Genomic DNA, 14,343 nt, shown 5'->3' with positions numbered 1-14,343 from the left:
TATGCAAACTTTAGGAATCATCTGCACTTGTGGGACTTCAAGGTTACAAGGAACAGGAGAGCAGCCTCAGTCTTAATATTGAACTAGAGACCACACACATTATTATCTGATCTGCATCATGTTATCATGCATATATTTACAAATATGCCAGGGTCAGAACATCAGTAAAATCATGCCTGTGTTAAAACCCTCTGGGAACTGAGTTTTCAAGCCCTTAGTGAATAGTTTCTGTGTCTTAGTTTTAAGACTCCTTCTTCCACCCGTATTATTCAAGTTCTAAAGTTCTCCCTGAAGCTGGCAGAGTGCTGTGATTTGACTTTGACAGTAAGTACTCTAAGGGGACTGCACAAGCTGCTGAACGCACGCCTAGTGCTCATCCTGCTTATTCTCACTGCTATCCCACTAAAATTGAAGCACTCGAGGAAAGTGCTGCTTCTTCACTACAGCATTTTGGGCTACCTCCCTCTGACCTGTTTCACAGTACATGTGAACAAGTGCTTTATTTGACTGGACTGTAGAGCAGTCCTCACCAACTTATTTGTTCAACACACCTGCAGCCCCACTCTGAGGAGCGGAGGGACAGGTTTGGTTCTTGCCCTACACGCAGGTGAGGCAAGAGGGAGGATGGCTGGAGTGTGGACAGTGGAATATTCCACCACGTGAATGTGATAGCAAAAGCTCCCCCTCTCCCCAAATGCCAGAGTCTCCTTGAGTCTGATCAGTGCTCTGCATCCTGGTTTCTAGCCTGTGCTTTCAAGCAAGTTGTTTTGCTTTCTACCTTTGCTTAAAATATGTTTCTATTAAAAAAAAGCATTTGCCTGGGCAGCTTGAAGGATGCAAGTGTAATTCTGGCAACTGGCACACCTCCCTTCACTGCCAGCGGTCTGTCAGCGAACAGCAGATCACAGCTGCGGGCTGGGCAAGAGAAACATGGGGTGGCCAAGAGCTGGGTTCCTGCATGCTCCCTGGGGCAAAAACCCCATGAAACCCAACAAGGCTCCAAGCTCTGGGCAAGCAACAGCTACAGACCCACAGCTCCCCAGCTGCGAGGCAAATATCTTGTTAAAACAAAAAACACACACTAAAAACAATCCAAGAGGTTCAGGAACAGACTATTCATTCAAAAACACATGAGAAGTCTGCACAGGCAATGCAAGATACAATTGCCAAAGCACTCCACTGGTTTTGCTACAGTACATAATATACTTTAAAACTATGACCATGCCTTCCCTCTTTCGAAGGAGTCAAGTGAAGGAAACTTGGATATCAGAGTAAGCTGAAATGGCAGGTGAAGCTGAACTGCTCTTTTCTCCCTCAGTGTTTCCACAATTTACACACACTGTGGACAGCTCTAAATAAGCACAGCAGAAGGAAAGCCCTGCCCCAGACCCACAGCCTCAATGGGACACACCAGCCCACAGACACCCAACATGAGAAAGTCTAGCCAGAGTTGGGCTTACGTGAACCCAGCGCCTGGTTTTGCATTGTCCTGTGTCTGTTAGATCAGTTTAATTGTTTGTCAACTTGTGCAGTAAACTAGACTGGAGAGCAGATTCAGGTTAAAAATCCAACGAGTTTTCCCTCTACCCTACCAAGGTATTTTAAGCTCAAATGACCAAACAGCTGCAGGAACAATCGTGGCAGCAAAACTACAGGGACAGTGTGAAGCAGATGCTGAAACAAACACTGTCCTCTGGGAAAATATCTGTCCAACTACAACATCAACCAGAGGTGTTCCAATACTCTGGTGCTTGGCTCTGGGCTTGGGTCTCAATCAGTTTATGTGTAAAACACCACAGTGGTTTTCTGCCAGCGAACACAAACTAAAATTGTAAACCTGGTTGAAGGCCTGTCGGGGTTTGAAAACATGTCTCTCATTTACAGGAGTGCTCTTAAAAATAGTGAACTGCAACTTTCAGGTAAAGAATAGACTTCTATAGAGAAGAACAGAGTGATTTTTTTCCACCAAGCAACACTTCAGAAAACCTCATCCCATTCTCACCACTGAGTAAATGATGTGTCTGGTACTGGAGAGAGATAGAGATCCCTGAAGTTTACTCATGCTAGCTAGCACTACTTTTTAATCTGACCTGTACAACCTTTGTGGAAAGCGAAGCTGCTCAGTGTGGTTCCCAGCTCCACTACAGTGGGGTTCCAGCCTCTGAGGGAACCCACCACACAATACCACGATGGTCAGATGAGAGGCTGGGCAGCCACATCAACAGGCAAGTCTGCCACCACTTTTTTTCCTAGGAGATCTTGTTCTCAGGTGCTTAGATCTGCTCGAGGTCCACTGAAGGAAAAATTTTCCACACAGAAGACCTGTTCCTGGATTATTTTATTTTTCCGTAGAATGTGTCTAGGAATTCAGTTTATTCTGTCAGTGTTAAGAACACTCTTACAACTGCTTTTCAACAGCAAACTAAACCTCAGCTGGGCAACTGCCATGAACACATCTGCATGTGTGCAAATTCTTCGTTAGAGTGAGGGTCAATAGGCACAAAACATGTCACCACCGCACAAGGTGGTGTACTACTCAGCTAGCCAGCGTCCTCATCAACAACGCAGGAAAAAGTACGTGTATTCCAGGAACTAGTCAAATACCATGGACTCCAGGCTGACCCAGCTCATCCATGTGGAAAAGTTATCATTCCTGTACACCCATGTGTTCACAGAAGGTATACACATCCCACGATACTTGAACTATTAATCCTGAAACCTCCGAGAGGACTGGATGTACCTTGCTGTTACACAGATAAGGAACTGAAGCACATGAATCTGTACACACTTCCTCCCACCACATCCAACAGCGAGAAAAACGGTGCTGATTCAGATCAAATCCTGGCAAGCATCTGGGCAACTTAAATCCAAGCATTTCCAAATTTCTTAGACCTTGATTTTTCAACCTTGCAGGTTTTTTTAATTGAAGTTCAACTTCCTAAAGAAATGAGACTAGGAAACAAGGCAGAGCGTATTTGTCTGTGCTTGCTAAGCCACAGGTGAATTTTAAGTGAACTTGGCAAGGAGGTAATAGTCCCGCAGTCATTCAGAGGCACAGTGCACAGCACTGCTCCTCCAGGAAAAGAAAAAAAAAGAAAAAAAAAAAGATTACTGAAGATTAAAGGGAGTGGTGCATGTAAAAAAAAAAAAAAAAAAAACAGAGGTTGGCAGAACCTGCCAGGGAGCAGAAGGAAATTCAACCCCAAGTCGTAAAGCCACAGGCAAAAGCAACTGTTCAGACAATTATTTGTTGTGTCCCATAATACATATACCATGATGTCTCATAACCTCAAGTCTTTCTAATTATCATATGATTTGGCACAAACATATGAAACCAATCAAATCCCTCTCCTCCAGCTACTTCAAAGGCCTATAAGAGGCCCTTATGAGATAAATCATATTGAAAATCTCAGATATGACAGTGCATTTCTTTCAGACAAACTGGGAGATGCAGCTTCTAGGCACTCAAAAAAAAAAAAAATCACAGACCAGAAAGCATTTCTGTTCTCTTATCTGCCAGAAGGCTGTCTTGGTCTGGGATTCATTCCTCCTGCTGAAAGTGCCACCACAGAAATTTCTGGAGCCAGAAGAAACAAGAAGGAGCCTGACCTGGCTCCTTATGATCCCACAAGACTGGGTTCTATCCCCAATCCAATCACATTTTTCGCCAGCAAGTGGAATTCTTGTGCTTGTTTCACCTCTGCTAGTCCTAGAGGGCTTGCCATTCACTGGGGGATTAAATATTGTTCTTCATGTATACACATATGAACAAATGAAGCCCTTTTCCCAACTCTTAAGATACCCAGGCAACCAAACAGGAATTTGAGACTACCCAAAGAACTGCAAACCTGGAATCTAGCCTTTACTCATCTTACTGATAGGCACCTACTTTCTTTTAAGGTCTCATTTTCCTGACAGCACACAGAGGACAGCCATTCACACTGACCACAGTGCTGTGGAGAAGGGGCTATATTCTTCCGCTACACTTCGGAGGTCATTTACTTCCTCCCAACACAACAAGTTTAGAAAGGAGCACACAGGTAAGTGCAACATCTTCTAGCAATGCTTATCCTGCACAGCGGCTGACAAAAGCAGGTTGAGAAAGACCTCTCTGCCGTGCTATTTCACATCAGTCCTCCAGCTTTCCTAATGTAAAACAGCTTCAGCAGAGCTTCCTCTTCACCTGAAATCTGCTCATGAACCACTGGCTCATTTTTCATACTGGGTAGTCTCAGCTGACCAAAGTGTTTCAATTCTAGCTGCGTATTTAGGCATCTGAAACTCTCTTAGTTCTCTCAGTCTCAAGAAGACAACAGGTACGCTCACAAGGCAGGAGTTCTAGCAAGGCTAGTTACAGGCACCAAAACATGGTCCAGTGAGAAAATTCGAGCACAACACAGACGACTGATAGGCAGTTCATTAAGGTATCCTCCTATAGTAGGACTGAATTTCTTCCTTTATCGTCTCATCTAAATTTGCTTCCTTCAAGACAGTGATTCAACTGAATCAATAAGAAAACTTTTTAAAAAACTCTCATGCTCCTGCCTATAAAACAACCTACTCAGCTACTCTTTAAAAAGATTTTTATTATTGAATGTTTTCTTCCTTCTGAGCTATACAGAATTCAGAAGCAGCATTTGCTTTCCTCAACATGTTGACATTGCAAGAGGGAAATAAATTTCTCTGTAGTCTTGTAATTGCTCTGTATTTTCTATGCGCTGCACGCACATCAGGATAACTAATAAGAAACTAGGAGCCACAAAACTGCCACAACTTGTTTCACCCTTTATTGAAAGCACAAGTCAACATTTTTTTATGTTGATCCCCCTCGCCAACGTTAAATTAATGTATTACTGCTTTAGGTAGTTACAATATTCACTAGCCTTGCAGAAGGTATCCACATCTCTCAGTACTCCAAGTACTAATCCTGCAGCCTCTCATTATATGTACTCCTCCGTTTTACATATAGGGAACTGAGGCATATGAATCGTTAAATACATCTACAAATCTAACCTCTGGTATCTAAACAAGTAGTTAGGAGGCTGCTGGAGCTTTCAAAGCATTTCAGTTTTGCAATATGAATTTTCCTTTGTGTTTAATCGTTGGCCTTTCAGAAGAAGGTCCCCTAAACCCCTTGAGACAGCACTTCCTCACACGGACATGCCAACAACATCCTTGTTCCTCTAGTCACTGTGGGAAATACAAGAGGCAGGCCAAGGATAGAATTTGCTTCACGAGCAAGCTATCAAACGATGAAGGGGGTGTTCTCCAAGTGAGAATACAGTGCACATCACACAGGTCACACTGTAACCAAGCCAGAACTGACCTGTGCTGGGCGTTAAACCACGGGGCACAAGCAAACAACTATTTCATGGACAGTCTCCTGATCCAGCCCTCCAGCAACAGTATCCCTGGCCAGAACACAGCCTCCGTCTGCTCGGCATGAGACACAGCAATAAAAATTTACTTATATCCACATCCATTAAGTGTGCCGTGTTCCTTTCATCCTCTAAACCTGCAGTTTCACTAGCAATTGATGTTTGGTTTAGCTGTTACAGCCTGTGTGCCTCAGATTCACATTATACACTGCATAAGTTCATCTCACTTAAATGCTGCTATCCATTAACAGGACCACTTATTTTATGCAAACAGAGGCATATCAGTACTTCAGAAGACACAGACACAGCTTTTCTCCCACTGACAAACCTCTGCACTTATCATTTGCTGTCTAGAATACCTAACCAAGTACCCTCCATACCTAACATTTAAAGTACTAAGAAGGCGAAACCAAACAGATACCCACTTATGTCTCGGTACCATCCACTGCAATGGAAGCACAGTATTTAAGACTGATGAGGCTTTTTCCATGCTTATGCACAGAAATCTTACAAATGCTTACAAACAATCATCAGCTCCAAATGGTGCCTCTTCTCTGTTGACAGACTCATACTCAGAAGGATGCATCAGCTGAAACCTGACTGCCAATTAATGCAGCCGCCACAAATTCAGAAATTGGAACACATTTCAAAACCATCACCAAGGTGACCTACTCTACATATTGCACGTATCTCTTTGACACAACCCACGCCTTTGAAACTTAAATGAGCAACTGGTTCTGTGATCACAGATAGTTGTAGATTGTGGCTCTGGTTTCTCATGACTCAGAAGTTCATAAATTTCAAAACAGAGATTTTTACCCTGATCATCAATGAGATGTTCCTGCAACATGAACTGTGCTCATGTATGCAGCCTAAACCTGCACACTGGAGCCAACATCCATTTGCATACTTTGGAACCCAAAAGTCACAGACAACTAAATTAATTTTGTTTGAAAGGAGGTGTTGGAACATGAGAGTATCTGGCCTGAGACACAGATGCACTGAAAATCTTTACCAGCAAAAGACAAGAAAGCATTCCTATACGTGTTTTGTGCTTTTAGAAATTATTGCTATTACATTGACTGGGGCTACTAAGCCAAATAGTTATGAGGTGAATGAGGATGCTAATGCAGAGCAGAACTGAGAACAGTAGGCCAAATCCTTCATGTTTTAAGAGGCTGTAAAGAGGTCACTAAATTTAGAAATATGGAACAGAAAGATCAAAGTGATGTAGCCCAAGTCTAGTCAGCCACTCAGAAACTCATACTTAGAACCTACACACCTACCAAAGTCACTTTTCTATTTTATTCCAATATGAATAATCCGAATTCAGGCAAGATCTGGAACCAAAATAATTTTATTAGATTCTCCTGTGATCAGCAGATTGGGGTGAGATATTCACTGAGCACATCTCCTTTCCTCCAGGCCATTCAAAACTATAAACCAAGTGATACTTCCTGGGAAACCCTCTGCAAAACACTCCCAAGCAGAGCAACAGGAAAAGAGCACAGCTGCTGCATGCACAGTTTCTCTGGAGTTCTACAAGAAGGAAATTTTCCATTCTCTGTTTATTACCTGCAAGCAGCCAGCAAAGGAGATAAGTGGAGAAGTTCTGCCATGGACAACTAACTAGTGGCTTGGAAGATATCTGACTGTGGTCCACAAAACTGTTGCAGAAGTCTTCTTAAACTGCACAGACACATTTATTCCACATGTCAATGGCTGCTTGCTGAGATATGCAGAAGGTGGGTCCCAAGAGTACCAGCAGACACATTCATTCATTTTGTTACAAAAACTTTTAAATGTAATCCTTACGACAGTAAAACTGGCATTTTGTATGACAAAATAATTTTCCCCAACTGCCAAATACATTATTTGTCAGTGCTCTTCTGCCTACCCCTTCCATCCTTGTCTCCAAACAGTACCCGGGAACAAGCTGATCTACTCCTTTTCAGAATTATTAAGTGATCACAAAAGACAACACCACTGTTACATGACACAGGCCCACGTACTGGTAACAACCAAAGATACACAGCCATACTGTGGCAGGGAACTGGAGAAAAAGGGTCAGGTTTCAAGACAGACCCAAGAGAGACAAATGCCCAGGAAAGCAAGTTAATTCCAGCCTGCTGGCCTGCAGACAGAGGAGCCCACTCCACATTAGCACTAACCATTCAGTACTGCAGACACACACTAACAAGGAAAGTCATCCTTCCAGCTGCTACGCCACCCTTTTAATGCACCTGACAAGCTCAGTAGTTAAAAAAAGATCTTCCCTCGAAAAATTATTGCCATTCCTATCTGCTGCCCTCCAAAGAAGTGAGGAAACTCCCCTCAGCAATTCCTGATCCTGGTTCCTCACACACACACCTTTGCTACTGGTCACCCTGTCTGACCATCCCTCTGAAGGACGGCTCCCAGCTGTGCAACACAAGATGAGTGTCCTACCAAGGTAAGATCAGGATCTCCAGATGCGCTGCACAGGTGACTGAAAACCTTTTTTCAACTTCATCAGCGTTCTGTTGCTGTTCAGCCGTGGTGCAGGCTCTTGCTCCTCCTCACAAGCACGCACACCCTTTCTGCAGAGACACAGACCTCTGAACACGCATGTGCAATGTTGCACTACCCAGACAGACAAGGTTATTCTGCAGATAGCCTTCAGGGCTTAACCACTGGAAAACACCAACTCCTGGAGCTCCTGCAGCTTGACATGTAGTCTCATTAGGACACTTAAATTCTTCGACATGAAGATGCTAAGTCCCCGCATTCCTCAATGTTTTCAATCAAATTGCATAGCATGTCAACTAAGAGGAAGGCGGTAGAAGAAAACAGCTCCTCTAACTTTTTTTAGGGAAAAAAAAAAAAAAGAGAGCCTGTCACGAGGTACATGCATGTTTTCATACAAATCTATAAATTGTGGTTGATATTAAAGTTTTAGGCCCCCAAGTCATCTTGCACAGGGGGTTTGTGGGAGAGGGGGGAAAAAAAAAAAACCCAAACACACCAACAAAAAAAACACTCCCAAAAAACCCCCCTCCTACTTATACAGTCTTTAAATTAAAATGCAGAACCACGTACTTACATCTTCACAGCATCTCGAATTGGCCATTTACAAAAACCTTCAGTAACTGAAGGTCTGACCTCAGAAACAATTCACACTGGAAACCTATTTGCAAATACCTATCTAGTAACAACCATTACCAAAATAATTTATTGGCAAGATCTAGTATAACACTAAATTGTCTACAACAGACAGCTGGTGCTGTTAACCAGTGTGGACCTTCCCTGGCAGGAAAAGGAGAGCTGCAGAATCCCTCCTTCCTACAAGCACTGGCTGGCAAAGCACATGCCATGATATCCTTCAGACAGATCCTGTAGTTACACACCACTCCCGTTAAGCTGGAGAACACTTATCTCTGGCCTGCTCTCATTTTTGCATTATCTAAGACTGCCCCAAATATCTTTCTCCACTTTTCCTGAGTAGCAAATAAGGAAAAATATGATTTCTGAAAAGTACTATTTTAAAAAAAAGCAATTGGATGATTCTCCCACAAATAAGATGCCAATACCACTGTGCTTTATTCACAGCTGTGGTGGCAGCAGCTGCAATGTTTCCTCATATTTACCATATGGAAGAAAGAATGCACTGAAAAATACATACAAGTCTGCTAGCACTGAACTAAACAATACGTGAGTCTACAGTTAAGACACAAAGAGTGCCAGACACTGCGATGGCTCACAAATTTACAGTCAGCAACTCAAGTCACTGAAACTTTAAAGTCTACCAAAAGCCACAAAGAGCAGGGCACAAGCCAATGCCACAGCTATAACCCAATATTTTCAATTAATAAATTCATCTAGCTTAGGATAATTACATGTACATGTGTTTTTTCCCTAATATGTAAAGCCTATCCCCTGCTAAAATACAGCAAGAAAACTCCTGAAATGTGTTTGGTTTGGGTTAAATTTTTTTTTGCTTTACTGTTAGCTTTCCAAGGAGTATGTGAATTAATGAGCTGAGCAGTAGTTGCACTGACACACATCCCTACAAAATGGAGAAGTGAGGCCATTCCACACACCGCCAATATTTCTGGGGATTACTACTGACATCATCATGCATGTAAAGTGGCATCTAACTTTCAAAAGCCATCCTCTCAATTTTCCAACTGTTTCGCTGAAGAGTTGCAACTTTCTGCAAAGTTAAACCAAACAAAAATTTTCTCTTTCTTCCTGAAAGCTACCAAAAGTAAATGCCTTTGTTGCACGGATACCAGTGTACAGGATCATCAGTATGTGTATCTTCCTCAAGAGAAAAGCATGGGCTATACCTGGGACATGAGACCTAGGTTAATTAGTACTGCTTCCAGAGGTGAATTCAAAATCCCGATTTCACAATTTACTGCATGTGATGCACAATGCTGACAACCTGAAAAAGTCACAGCAGTTTAGAATCAAAACAACAACAACAACAAAAAAAGGAAACTGAGAGTCTTAGCGTCTCTCCAGCTCACCGTCAGGACCAAACCCTCAGGCAAATCCCAGTTCCTATCACGAAACACCTAGAAAATGTACGATAGCCGGAACGCTCTGCCCACACCATGCTGCCATCTCCATAAATCCCCAAGCCAGGAACAGCCATAACGAAGCGAACAGAAAGCTGCAGCCGCTGGTGCTGCCACGCATGGCCCCGGGACCTCAAAAACGGCCCCAAAGGGACGCGTTTCCCCGAGTTTCGTGCTCTCTTCTAGTTCGCTGGCCCGCAGGACAAGCCTCCGCGCAGGATTCCTATGGGGAAGGGACGGGCAGCGGCCTCCCCACCTCCCCTTACCCTCCAGAGCAGGGATTTACGCTTCAGCCCCCCCGCTGCGAGGCCGCGGAGGAGCCCGCCCCCGCCAGGAGAGGGCCCCTCGGCCCCCGCCGCCCGCGGGGTCACCGGCGGGGCAGCGCCGAACCGGCCCCGACCGCCCCTCTCCGGGGCTGAGGCGCCGTCCGCAGCGCTCTCGGCCCGCCCGCCGTGGACGCAGGGCCCGGGGAGCGCTTCCAGGGCGGGAGCGGGCCGCCGAGCCCCGCGCCCCGGCCGCCTCCCCGCCCAACGGCACCTCCGCGCCAGCCACCTGGGAGGGCAGGGCCGGGGCTCCGTGAGGGAGCAGGAGGCGAGCGCCGCTCACAGCCAACCTCCCACCCGCGGGGTACGGGGGGAAACGCGGCGCCCCCCGCTCCGCTCCCCGTCACACACACCCGCCCGCGCCGCGGCTCGGCCCCAACACGGCACCGCCGCCGCCCCCCGGCCCGGCACGAAGCAGGCACCGCGGCCGGCCCCCCACGGCCTGGCTCACTTACCGTGCTCGGCGGCGGGTTCTACCGCTGTCCGCAGAGCCGCGGGAGGAGGCGGCGGAGCCGAGGCGCCAGGACACGCTAGCCGGACAACATGCTGCATTAGTCATTCATGCCGGGGGCGGGGCCGGCGCCGCTGGGCAGCCTGGGCCTTGTAGTTCCCCGCCGCTCCGGGCCCCGCGGCGGCGAGGGGCAGCGGCCGGCAGCGGACTACAGCTCCCAGGGCGCACGGGAAGGCGGATGGGCCGCGGGGCCCCGCAACCGCGGCTGCCCGCCTGCCCGCCTGCCCGCCTGCCCCTCGCCCCGGCGCGGCTGCCTTCCGCTGGCGGCCCCTCCGCGCCCCGGGCCGGGAGCTGTGCGGCCCGGTTTCCGTGCCGGCTCGTAGAGGCCACTTAATCTGCGCCAGGGAAGGGGTTTCCGGGGCACAGCGGTGTCTCTGCGGGAGCCCCGGGGCGGGGAGCGGCTCGGCGGGGCGGGGAGGGTGCGGGGGTGCCGGCGGGAGCAGGGGCCGCCTGGCAGGGGAGCGAGTCGCATCCTCTGTGCGGCTGCTTCTCCCCGGGCAGCTGGAGCAGCGCTCGGGCCGCTGCCACCTCCCTCCCACCCCAGCCAGCCCTGCCGAGCTCGGCGCAGGGAGGCGCGGGAGGTCTGGGTTGGTCCCGATCTTACAAGTCCTGGACTTTAACCCAGCAGCGCTTTCCAGGTGGCTGCGCCTGTGGTGACTGCTGAGGAGAAAGCTCCGGCTCTGGCGTGGTGGCCATCCCGCTGGTGCCGTTGCAAGCGGTTTGGAAATGCGTGCAGGCTTAAGGGGAAAGAGGGCACCCTGGCGTGTGGGACTGCGCGGGGTCCCCGTGTGAAAACCCGCTGTGGTCGTGGGTCTGATGGAGATGGAAGACGCAGTGAAATCAAACTCCAAATTATGTCGATCTCTGAACCTACCCGTGACTTCCCCTCCATGCAGTCCTGCTTCTTAGCACTGCCGTTCCCTCCATTTGCTTCCTCTCTTCCAGTGGGCCTTTTCTGCTGGAGAATTGTTAATGTTTCACCCACGAAACCTGAAAAATACATGTTGCACCACCTGTTTAAGCAAAAATTTGATGATACGTCAAATTACTAGGCTGACATAGAAATATTTTATTACTCAAGGAAACTTTTTTTCAAGAAAGGTGTCGGGTCGATTATAGTTAGTGACTATATTCTGAAATCGTGTCTGTCCCTTTTCCTGCTCCTCTCTTCTGCTTCCGATAGGACTTAGTTCAGTGACAGTATGGCTAAAACACTCCCTTAGTCTGAACATGTATTTATTATTTAAATAGTTTCACTAGAACAGATTTGAGGGTACATTTTCTGATATTTTATTAAATATTTTACTTCATGGACATATTCTAGCCAGGTTTAGTTTAGGATTTGGCTTAGCTTTTGAAGTACATGGTGTATAGAAATCAAGTACAGACATGTTGAGACAGTTGGGAATTTCACTTCCCATTTGCTGTAATAATAGTTTCAACTTGCTGTAAAAGCACAGAGCAGGCGTTTCATGCATGAATGTTCAAAATACACTTAATCATGTAAAGGTATAAGCTATGCAGAACTGCACTTCTGGAAAAGAAAGCCATCCAGCGTCTGACAGATTAGGATGAAAAGTTAACTTTGGGCATTTTAAGCTAGTGCTGTATGCTGATTTCAAATACCTTTATTTTGGTCACAACTGGTGGGTGAAGGCCACTGAGAAAGATGGGACACTGTACTGGACAAGAGCAAATTGTTTGCTGCTTTTGGGGACTGGCTTTTTTTGCATCCGAGGTCACCCCCATCCAGTACCACCATTTTCTGATGCAGCTTGCTGCCCGCTGACCACAGCTGCTTGCTTCTGAGCCTGTTTCTGATTGCATCTTCTGGGTGGCATTGGCCTTGCCCAGCTGCAGGCTTTCCGTGGCACTGGATCCACCCCTGGGCTGCAGCATGGCAGGTATAACACTGTGTAGCGTTTGCTAAGCAGCATGTGACAGAGATGCTGCTGCTCAGCAGCCTGAATCTTAAGTCACATTAGTGTCCCTTATGCAGCGAATCATACATTTTATCCTCTATTATTCTGATTTGTTCAACTGTCAGTGTGCGCCAGGCCTACACTCGAGCCACAGTTATTTGCAGTGTAATGTGTTTGATTCAAGTGGTGCATCTGGAGTGACTGTTCAGCATTTTTTGAGCTGCAGCTCCTCCTGCTACATGACCATTGATGCCTTCTGCAAACTCAAAAGCCCCTTAATAGACTACAAGCCTGTTCCCAAGCTTCCCGCTGCAAAGGCTCAATGAATTTTGGTCAGAGCTGGGAGCACTGCCTTAGCCTGCAGGAAAGAGCTCACCTGATCTGATCTGTTTGGCGAGCCCTCTGCTTGTGGGAATACTGTGCAGCTTGCTCACCTGTTTTCCCTTTAGTTCATGATGCTGCACCCTGATTATGTCAACAGTGTTGGTGCTTTTGCGTACGGTTTCTTCAGGCAGTGTTTGCTGGCTCAGCAAGAGCTGACGTGGTTGAACATGCCTTTACAAGGACCAAGGTAAGATGCAGGTCTCTACTGACGTGAGACAGCACAGCTGGAGATTCTGCCTGTGCTGTTTCAGCCTGATCTGTGGCACACAACATTTCTGAAAGTGGAGAGAGAGCTCTGAAACAGGAGGAAGTTTATCAAGCCACTGGCATTGCTGTGGCCAGTAGTGCCAGGGGGGCAAGGCTGACAGCTCTGGCAGCAGCAGATGTGTTGGTATTGTTGCAGGCACCCTCTTGCCAGGACTGTGCCAGTGGTCCCACTGACAGCCGTGGTGTCACTGCGGGAGGGTGCATGACTGCAAATTGTGCTCTGATCCATATCTGCAGAGAGTTGCAATAATTGAATGCCCTGCTAATTAGCAATTGCAAGATGGGTCACTAGTGTCTGCTAAGTGGCCTAGTGCAACATAAATCCAGTTCTAAACAGGGTTTTTTTTAATACTTTGTATGTCTTCTTTAAATGTCACCGTTGATGTGGGATTGTTTTGAGGTCAATGACAGACACTGATAGTGAAGAGAGGGCTTGGCAGCTGATTCATTCTTCAGTGTTTCAACTAGATTTAAAATGCATTACATTTCTTTTAACGAAACTGGGCCTTAATGAATAGTGACCAGCCACAGCACAGAATATCTGAGGTCATTTTATTGTAGAGAGTTAGAAATGTTCCTTATGCACAGGGCACTGCTCTAAGGTATAGGTGTTTCCAGGATGGGGTAGGAGCAAGGAGGGGAGCTAAGTGTACTTCTGCCTGCCCTTCTTCCTTCTTTCCTTCTTCCATCTCTTCTGCCCTCCTCCTTTTATCCCTTCTCTCTTCTTTCTCTCTCTTTTTCTTAACAAGTTATTTTTTACATAACACTTCTTAGGAACTGATAGTAGTGATGGTGACATTAGCTAGAGTCACACAATTGTCTTCAGTGATCTCTGGTTCATAGAAAATAGAGACTTGGTGCAACATTTGAATCAGCCCCTGAACAAATTGCTGGGGAAATCACCAAGATGCTTCTTGGATGGGCATTTGCCTGTCCCTGTCACAATAGGTTCTTAAGAACTTGCAATAACAAAGGATTCACCACTGCCACCCAAAA

At 46.6% G+C, this 14,343-nt stretch overlaps 1 protein-coding gene across 1 annotated transcript in view; it reads right to left on the bottom strand.

Annotated features, from left to right (window-relative positions):
- TRABD (TraB domain containing) overlaps window positions 1-10,807 on the bottom strand; it is a 35,824-nt gene extending 25,017 nt beyond the window's left edge. Inside the window, exon 1 of the mRNA XM_065652428.1 lies at window positions 10,719-10,807. The gene's annotated coding sequence lies outside the window, so the exon portion shown is untranslated. The remainder of the gene's footprint in view (window positions 1-10,718) is intronic.
- Window positions 10,808-14,343: the final 3,536 nt, after the last annotated feature.

Source organism: Caloenas nicobarica, chromosome 1 (assembly GCF_036013445.1).
Source record: "Caloenas nicobarica isolate bCalNic1 chromosome 1, bCalNic1.hap1, whole genome shotgun sequence".
Lineage (NCBI taxonomy): Eukaryota > Metazoa > Chordata > Aves > Columbiformes > Columbidae > Caloenas > Caloenas nicobarica.
Note: the sequence above shows the minus strand (reverse complement) of the source record. Positions and strands in the feature narration are given on the sequence as shown.